This window comes from Phyllobates terribilis, unplaced genomic scaffold (genome assembly GCF_046119375.1).
Source record: "Phyllobates terribilis strain yellow unplaced genomic scaffold, ASM4611937v1 Scaffold_12__6_contigs__length_324123572, whole genome shotgun sequence".
Taxonomy (NCBI): Eukaryota; Metazoa; Chordata; class Amphibia; order Anura; family Dendrobatidae; genus Phyllobates; species Phyllobates terribilis.
In genome coordinates, this window is record NW_027362772.1 from 279,262,919 (window position 1) to 279,272,973 (window position 10,055).

The window sequence follows — 10,055 nt, forward strand, 5'->3', positions numbered from 1 at the left end:
TTGCCGCCACTGACTTGCATTGAAACGCATATTATCCGTGTCAGCACATTTGCACGCACGGATATTATGCGATTTAATGTGCGGATGGTACCCAGGCCTGGAGAAGAGGAGACTCTCCTCCAGACACGGGTACCATAGTACCTGTAAAAGAAAGAATTTAAAATAAAAAATAAAGATTATACTTACCTTCCGATGGCCCCCAGTGTTTTCTCCGCTCCGTCTGGTCTGTTGTATGGGTCGCTGTGGTGTGAAGGACCTGCCACGACGTCAATGAGTCATGTGACAGGTCACACCACCACGACCGATACAACACACCGGATGCAGCGGAGAAAAGACCGGGGGCCATCGGAAGTTAAGTATAATCTTTATTTTTTTATTTCTTACCATTTCTATTCTTTTTTTTTAACTATTACTTGGTCACACTATATATGCCGGTTGCATGGATTTATATAGTGTGACCAAGTTGTCAAGCACTTTTCCAAGTGATGCTAAAATCGTTTGGAAAAGCGCTTGATAACCCGCATGCAGAAATGCATGCAAAAACGCTTCACAAACGCTTCTACCTGGCAGGAAAAACGCATGTAAAATCCGCATGCGTTTTTCCTGCCAGGGAAAAGCGGAAAAAATATGCAGAATTTCTGCATCGTGGGCACTTAGGATACAAGATTTTTGCTCCATTCTGGCTACAAGGGGTACTACAAAATGTCTCTTTGTGATGTAGAATAATCAGACAGAAATTCCCAGGATTGCTGAAGTTTCGGCACCTGCACACATTGCCCCTGACACCCCTCCATTCATTCAGACATTGCAGATCACTTTTGTGGCCTTGCACAAGCTAAATATAAAAGCTGCTGATCTGTGCAGCACCAGGGGCTGGAACACCGCCCTTCTCAAATAGCAAAAGGGCAAAAATGAGAGGCCGCTGGGATCATTAACTCCTGCCGGTCACAGGACACTGCAGCTGACTATATATTTGCTGCATGCTATAAAGTGATGTAAATTATTGCACATTTCTGATTCTGGCCTTGGATACGTCAAATTTATTAGAACTTGGTGCATTGTATATTTTTCGAGCCTGGAATAAGAAACGCCAATCTTGATGAATCCGCCACCAAATTTTAAAGAAAAAAAAAAATTTTTTTTATTTGCGTCATTATTTTCTGAGACCCAAAACTGGTATTTTTCTGTTGATGGAGCGTGATTTTTGCACAGCGAGCTGGTGGGTTTTTTTTCTATATCATTTTGGGGTAAATCAGTTTTTTGTGTCATGTTATGGGAAGATTCAGTGACCGAAAGGAGGCAATTCTGGCGTTTCAATTTTTTTTTTTTCTTTATGGCATATACATTTGTGGGTTAAATAATTTTAGATTTTGATAGATTGGACTTTTACAGATGCGGTTATACCCAAATATGTTTATTATATAACTTCTTAGTTTTGGAATTGGGAAAAAAAGGGCTAATTTAAACTTTTAACTTTTTTTAAATATCTTTAAAACTTTTGTTTTTACTATTTTCCCTTTTTTTGTTAGCCCTTATAGGGAACTTGAACCTGTGATCGTTTGATCGCTTGTATTATATATAGCAATACTTCAGTTATTAATGAATATGGTAAAAATCATGAACTTATATAAAGCGCAGCACAAAGATGATTTCGATGGGGGCATCCAAGGGGCTTGCAACACCCTTAACAACTTGTGATCACAATGCTGGGGAAGGGGTGAGGTCGTCCCAATGTCCAACCAGGATCATACTTAAATCATGCCTTCAGGAGATTGACAGTGGCATTTAAGTGGTTAAACGACAGCAATTAGAGTTGAACCTGCCCCGTGTGGTGCAGGATCTGCTCCATTTATTGTCTATGGGACTGCAGGAAATAGTGGAGCACTGTACTCGACAGTCCAATAGACAATGGTGAGGTGACCGAGCATGCGCATCTCTGCTCCATTCATTGTCTATGGGACTGCAGCAAGAAGTAGAGTGCTGTACTCAACAGCACTGTAGACAATGGTGCGGTGGCTGAGCATGCGCATCTCTGCTCCATTCATTGTCTATGGGACTGCAGCAAGAAGTAGAGTGCTGTACTCAACAGCACTGTAGACAATGGTGCAGTGGCTGAGCATGCGCATCTCTGCTCCATTCATTGTCTATGGTACTGCCGGAAGTAGTGGAGCTCTGTACTCTACAGTCCAATAGACAATGGCGCATTGGCTGAGCATGTGCATCTCTGCTCCATTCAGAAAGAAGCTGCAGACTCCATGGTCTCGATATCGGTGGGGATACAGATGATCAGCAAGTTATTTCCTATAAGACAGATAGGGGGTAACTTGATATTTTGGGAGTAACCCATTAAAGAGGATTTCCTCGATCCACATCTACCATCTCCCCACAGGACAGGGGATAAATATCTGAACATATCCCATTTGGGGTGCAGTGAGGATTGCTGGCAGCTCTTAAGATATTGCCTTGCTCTGCTCAAACTTCTCATCACTGTGGTGGGGAGGAATAGTGGGCTCGGGACCCCCATTACAGTTCTGTAAATTGTGCCTTTTAAGACTAAAAAAAAGTAAGAATCTTAAAAACAAGGTAAAAAGTAGAAAAAGGAGAGGAGCCGCCTCTGGCAGGACAGCGGGGACGGCACATTCTGTCCAACCTGTTTGTGGACAGCGGGAACTTGTATTGATCTGTATAAAGGTTGATGGGGAAATTCTGCAGAACGACCGACCGTAGAGACTGCGCAAAAGTGCAGCGAGGTAAAGGGGGGTCCGTTATGTTTTAAAGGTTATGTTTCAATAAGTCGCCATTTTCAAAAATATTTGCAAACTGATATAATGAAATTACCTGTATTTAGAATAAAAAAAATGAGGGACACTTTTTAGGTCTCAGTGGAGTGACATTTGGCTTCTCCCCACTTGCTCACGGGGATGTGTGCGGGGCCTAAGAAGGCATCCAAGCACACAAAAAAAAGAAAACAGAGAAGGTGTTGCTTTCATGGTCTCACGATTTTGGGGATCATTTTTTCTAGCATACCATCAAAAATGAGATGATTAAAGTTGGTCCAGCAGCGGGGATCTCTGACAGCCACCTCTGCGGGGATCTCTGACAGCCACCTCTGCGGGGGATCTCTGACAGCCACCTCTGCGGGGGATCTCTGACAGCCACCTCTGCGGGGGATCTCTGACAGCCACCTCTGCGGGGGATCTCTGACAGCCACCTCTGCGGGGGATCTCTGACAGCCACCTCTGCGGGGGATCTCTGACAGCCACCTCTGCGGGGGATCTCTGACAGCCACCTCTGCGGGGGAACTCTGACAGCCACCTCTGCGGGGGATCTCTGACAGCCACCTCTGCGGGGGATCTCTGACAGCCACCTCTGCGGGGGATCTCTGACAGCCACCTCTGCGGGGGATCTCTGACAGCCACCTCTGCGGGGGATCTCTGACAGCCACCTCTGCGGGGATCTCTGACAGCCACCCCTGCGGGGGATCTCTGACAGCCACCTCTGCGGGGGATCTCTGACAGCCACCTCTGCGGGGGATCTCTGACAGCCACCCCTGCGGGGGATCTCTGAAAGCCACCCCTGTGGGGGATCTCTGACAGCCACCCCTGCGGGGGATCTCTGACAGCCACCCCTGCGGGGGATCTCTGAAAGCCACCCCTGCGGGGGATCTCTGACAGCCACCCCTGCGGGGGATCTCTGACAGCCACCCCTGCGGGGGATCTCTGACAGCGACCAACCGGGAGGGGGAGGGGGGGGGTCTGCCAGCAAACTGCGGGGATCTGCCAGCGACCGGGGGAGGGATCTGCCAGCAACTGGAGGGGGGAAATCTTCCAGGGATCAGGGAGGGGGATCTGCGACCCCCATCATGTGCTGTGCTGACAGCTGTGCCAGGGTCTCGCAGTTACACGTAGCGGCTGCGACAGAACATGGCGGCTCCCTGGTCGCCCGGGAACACTGCGGCAGACACCGTGTGACCCGGACTGTAGAGCGGGGCGTCGCCTCAGCCCTGTCATGTCCTGTCCCGCCTAGTCTTCCTCCCCAGCCCTGTACATGGCCGTTATTCCAGCCTATACTCGGTGCTTACCGGCAGCCGTGCCCCAGCCTCTCCTCACGTCCTGCCCGGCTTCCTCCGTCTTATGTCCTCAGTGTACAGAGCGGTGCCGCCTCTCCGGGCCCACGGTCCTCTCTGTGGGGGCCTGTGAGAAAACACTAGTGAATTTGCCACACTAGCACTGACTGGAAAAAACTTCAGTTCTTGTTAAAAAAAAAACACAAAAACATTTTCCAGTTTAACCCTTTCCTTCATTTTTTTTTTTGTCTGTCGCTCCCCTTTTTCCATGACTTCCCTTCTTTTTTTTTTTTTTTCATTTTTCCATCATTATGTACGGTACGGGCTGTACCTCTGTATAACACCGTTCATTTTACTATATAATATACTGAAAACCGGGGAGAAAAAAATACAAGCGGGGTAAAACGAGAAAAAAAAAAATTCAATTCCGCCATTTTTTTTTTGGCCTTTTGTTTTTATCGTGAGGTAAAAATTACCCGGTAATGTGATTCTGAGGGTCGGAGATGTTACCCAGATGTTTTATATATATAATTTAATGGTTAAATGAAAAAAAACTTCAGAAGTTTATTAACGTCTAAGCTCACTGCCATCGCTCTGTCTCCAGCGCCATCTTACCCAAGACCTCTCCCCATCCTAATTATCAAAGACCCACAGTCTCCAACACCACTATAGACATTTTTTGGGAATCACTATGAACCCCATCTAGTTCCTTGCCCCTGTTAGTCTCCAGCACCCGTTACACTATGAGCCTTAGTCATATTTTGTCATTTATTTTTCTTTTTAACCAGTTTTATTTCGCGCAAAAATTTCAGGTAGGCAAAAAAATCACTTAAAAGGGAGGAATGGAATACATTTGTGCAAAAAAAAAAAATTCAACTTTTTAGAAAGTGACAATTGATGATAGCCACAAAAATCTGGGGAAAAAAAAAAAAAATATATGCAAACATAATAAAAAAAAAGCAAACAAGAAAAGGCAAAATTGACTTTGAATCAAAATTGACTTTGAATTTGGCACAAATAAAAAAAGAAAAAAAAAAACGCTAAAACCCCCCAAAAATAGACACCACTTCAACCGCAGAGGATCCGCTGCTGCTTCAGTACAGGAAGCGACGACGTCCCATTCTTTGGTCACTAGAACGTAGTCGATTAACTGGAACGGGATGTTATCGTGCGTGCCTTATACACTAATGATCAGAGAAACTAATTTTACATTTTAGGAATTTAATGAACCCAACAAATTTAAACAATATTGGACACTTGGCGTGAATTAACCAAAATAGCCACCGCCATTTTACACATTGCAGAAGGTTATATCAGCCAGAGAAGGATCACATGACTTCCAGGCTTCCCCATAATGCCTTACAGCTATCACATCACATGACATACCACAACCAATCAGGAGAGCCTATCATAGCTTGTATAAAAGCCAAGGCAGGAAATGCAGCAGCCATTACGTGGTGAATCCGGATAATGAGAGGAAGTCCCATCTTAACCAGGGATAGGGCGAGAAATCCATAAACCACTGAAGAAACCATACAGATAGTAGCGTGGGATGGTTTCCATCCGTTAACCCATAAACGATGAAGTCACTTGGACATTATCAAGGCTGTGCTCGCCTTAAAAAGCTTGAAAGAGTTTGGATAAAGTCCTAGGAGACCTCAGAAGATTACACACATCTTATCGGGACAATTGGAGGCTTTAGAGTACTTTTAAATCACAGAAAATCGTTCCTTCACTGAGCCTCTTTTTCTTGTTAGCTGGACTAGATCTTAAAGGGGTAGTTCCACAAAAAAAAAAAAAAAAATCGCCTCTCCATATGATAAACATATGTTCCCTGGAGATCCGGCTGCTGAGAGCCCACTGATCCCGAGAACAAAGGACTCTTTAAGTCCTGTTGAATGAAAAGTTGATGTTCATGTGCAACCACTGCCCTACAGATTGTTTATTACTCCTGTAGCCAGTTGATGGTGCAGTGTTCGCACATAATCACTAACGTCATTTACAGAGGACTTCACAAACCCAGTTCTGGTGGTAGATGGGGTCCCAGTGGTCAGACACCCAATGATTATACAATTATAACCTGCCCTGTGGAGAGGTGATCTATGTTGTTCATGGGACAATCCCTCTAAGGTTATGTTCAGACAACTGAAACTTTCGGTGATCCTGCCTTTGAACCCCTTTTTTAATTATTCATTTGAATCGGACCATTGACTAGAACGGGCTCAGTAGGCAGTCCAATTTGCGACTTCTGCTTATACCGACTGAAATCTGAAAAAAAAATTGTCTATTTGAAGAAGACATTAATAAAAATAAATAGATTTCTGAGGGAAGCACTGCTTAATATTCATGGGCCAGAGAATGTGGGAAAGGCAGCACTTGTTCAACATTGCAATTTTCCATTATTATGTAACAGCCTCGGTCTTCATCCCGAGCCATGGAGACTAGACCGGTCCACCAGGGTCTTCGCCATTATCTTGCTGGTCTTCCTCTTCACCTTGTTGCTTCTATTCTTCCGACCATGACATCCTTCTCCAATGATTGCTCTCTAAGTACGATGTATCCAAAAGTAGGAAAGTCGTAGCTTGGCGATTCTTCCCCGATGACCAAAAAACCCCCCAAAAACGAAGAAATATTACAACAAAAAATGCTTGTTGCTTCCAAATCTTTCAGAGGCAATGTTTTTACATAAATACATGTACTTTCATACAGCTTCTATGTATCACAATACCTATCAGGATGGTATCAGTGCACACTGGGTTTTTTTTTTTTTTGTGGGCTTTTATTTTGGTGCAGAAATTGAGAGGAAACTGTCTAAATCCCCCTCAAAAACTTGGGATGTTCTGCATCAAAAGACTGTTCATATAGACTGCAGAATGAGTTAGGCTATGTACTATGATACATAGAGACTGTAGAAGCCAGACAGGCTAATATTTTAAAGCACCACTCCAGCGACTTTGTTTTTTTTTTTATCATGGCACTACTAATCTAAGTTCCCTGCCCCTAGTCTTATACTTACTAGCCGCCATCTTCATCTTTTATCGATGCCGTTCCCTAAGTCTGTGACTGGTCAGATTGCTCTAGTGTTTGCCGGGCGGTCCAGAAATCACAACTCAATGTAAGGCTATGAGAGCCAGAACGAGACCCTCATAGACTTACATTGAGAACTCGTGACCGTTCCCCTCAGACTTTCGGTCAGTCAGAAGTTGAGGTCTGAAGATGGCGGTGCAGAACCGGAGCGACACCGTGAACAGCTGTAGACAGCGGCTGGTAAGTATAAGACTAGGGGCAGGGAACTGACATTCGTGGCATCACATAAAAAAAACTTATTGCAAAATAAATACTTTAGTCAAAAATACATGCATTCAAATAAAAATAAAAAAAATCCACAGAAAGTGTCCCCCGGTAGCAGCAAACAGACAGGGGTCAGAGAGATTCTTAATAACACAGTCTCACTTTCAGAAATATAAAGAACTTTATTATTTTGTTTTCCTAAATTCTGCAAATGGTAAAACAGCACAGTTCTGGAGAAAAAAAAAAACCCTGGACGCAATTTAACAGGAGGATCCTGGCTTATTCAGCGAGAACTTTCTCCACCGTCTCGGGACACTTGATGAGAACCTTACACTGTCTGGGAGCCAGGACTGTCATTTTTATATTTTTATTACAATGCACTCAAAAGGAAACAAACCAAAATTAAGACCTTCCTAGACTTCACTCAGCCAAGGGGGGGGGGGGGACGGGGGGACGGACACCATCTTGTATTGCAGTAAGTGGCTGCGGATTACAATGCAGCTTTGCTTTGGCAAGAAATACATTCATATATCTCCCAATTTGGATCTACGACAAGCTGCCCCGCTTCTACAATACAAAAAAAACCTGCATAGAACGGCTTAGATATTAATTAAAAGAAAAAAAAAAAGATTTTTTTTAAACTTGCAACTAGTTTAGTTTTTCACAAAATTTCAAAAAAATGGCAGAAAAAGCGGGTGGCAATGGTTGGAGGGAGTGTGAAGGCGACACAACCGCTCCCAAAAGATTTATTTAAACTTGCACTAAAATTATTGTAGCACAAACCAGTGTAAGACACATGTGTAAGTAAATCATCCCCACTGAGAGAAGGGAGTTTTTAAAAACCTGTTCATTACAATATAACATCAGCAAATTACCGAATGCAAAAAAATAAAATAAGATCAACCATCAAAATGAGTGTGACCCTGTAGTACAAACATGAGGCAGGATAAGTTACTATGGAACAGAGCAGGATGAAAAAACACAGAAAGAAGTAGAAGCAGAGATATTTCATAGGGATGAAAGGAGCCAAAGCAGCCAGAATATAAAGCCCTCTACCTATTTTGGAGCTCAAAAAGGCATCTTTAGGAGGTCAAAAAGAAATTGGATCAGTCAGGACAAAACAGCAAAAACGTTGCTAAACTTTAGAGAAGTTTTTGTTTTTTTTTCCAAGCTTTGCCATTATTGGGACGAAAGCTCGACTATCGAGCTGTATCACAACTAACTAAAAAGTGCCATGTACCACAGATCTAGGCAGCAAGTGACTGGTGTAGGAGAAAAAAAAAACATCCACAGCAAATCTAAGAAGAAAAAAAAATGTACACAGATTCTATGAAAGAGGCTACGAAGTTTGACGAACATTGTACCCATGTGTTACATGACAGTGGTTATGTCACGGGTACACGTGTAGCACAAGTATGAACTGGAAAGGACATCGCTCACCACAAGCCAAGTTTTATCTAATTGTAAGGGGAGAAAAAAAAATCAAAGTGTGTTCTGATATTTAAGTGCCAAAACCAAATATGAACAGAATATAAATAGACCGGATATTAGATTTGTAGCAGAAAAAATAGGCGATTGATGCAAGAAGCAGAATACGCCTCACCTAAATTGTAGTTACAGCATCTTCACCAGAACATACCCAGGACACAGCAAGTGTATATGGCGTCCTATCACGGTGACCGCACCCATCACAAGAACAGGGGTCTTAAAGTCCCTTGTATGACTGGATCGGTAGTGAGCATCTGCGTCCGCTGCTCCAGTCACTGTGCGGTCGCACATGCTCACTACCACTCCATTCACAGAGGGATCGTCGGGCCCCCCGTTCTTAGGATTGGTGGACTCTGATAGATTACTGTTATCTAATGCATAGGTAGGTGAATGTTTTTGTATTATTATTACTACTATTAGACAACATTCTTTAATAGAAATCCTTAAGTGAAGCTAAAGGGGTCCAGGAACTGCTAATAGCACGATGGTTCCTTTGGGTCTATTCACAAGTCGTTTGCAAGGGATATAACATATACCTTCAATGGATGTTACAGTTAAAGCATACCAGAGATCCACAGCCCAAAGTTTCCAAAAGTTAAAAGTAGATCACATGATATACAGATATTTCCCCCCACCCATAGATTAATTGACCAGAGATGAGGGAATCAATATGCAGGATCCAATAACAGCTGATCCGGGGGTCGGACCCCAGCCGATCAGACAATGATGACCTATCAATGTAAAAGTAGTGGACAACCTCTTTAATTATGTGGCTTGGTGCAATGTCGTGTGTGCGTTATGCCAAGCCACTTACTTTAAAAAAAAAAAAAGGATCGGCAGGTAGGAGTCCCCTCCTGACCACCGAACCAGGGTCCTGCGAATTTATTTTGTCATCTCTACAGCTGATGAAAAGATTTACCAGCGTCACAAATACCGAAAGAACATGGGACCCTATGGAAACATTTGGCAAGTGCACAGAGAGCGTTCTCAGCGCACGCACCAAATAGACACCGCAAGCAAAATGTGAATATGTGCAAGCAAAGGTGACCAGAACTCATGGGCATCGTTAGTTGCTTTTTTTGCCAAGTTTTCCGTTTGATCAACTCTTTAATAAGTCACCCAAAGAACTTGGACAAACAGACAATGCGCTAGTCCCCACTTATCCCATCCTTGCAGATGAACTTTTAGGAAACTAAGGCTGTAATACTAG

General features: G+C 43.6%; 1 protein-coding gene across 3 annotated transcripts in view; it reads right to left on the bottom strand.

Annotated features, from left to right (window-relative positions):
* SLC37A4 (solute carrier family 37 member 4) overlaps positions 1–4,237 on the bottom strand; it is a 44,435-nt gene extending 40,198 nt beyond the window's left edge. For 2 of the 3 annotated variants that reach the window (XM_073657026.1, XM_073657024.1), the window contains exon 1: positions 4,082–4,237. The gene's annotated coding sequence lies outside the window, so the exon portion shown is untranslated. Of the gene's footprint in view, positions 1–2,838; positions 3,204–4,081 lie in introns of those variants that run through there. The other variant, XM_073657025.1, reaches the window with a different exon arrangement.
* Positions 4,238–10,055: the final 5,818 nt, after the last annotated feature.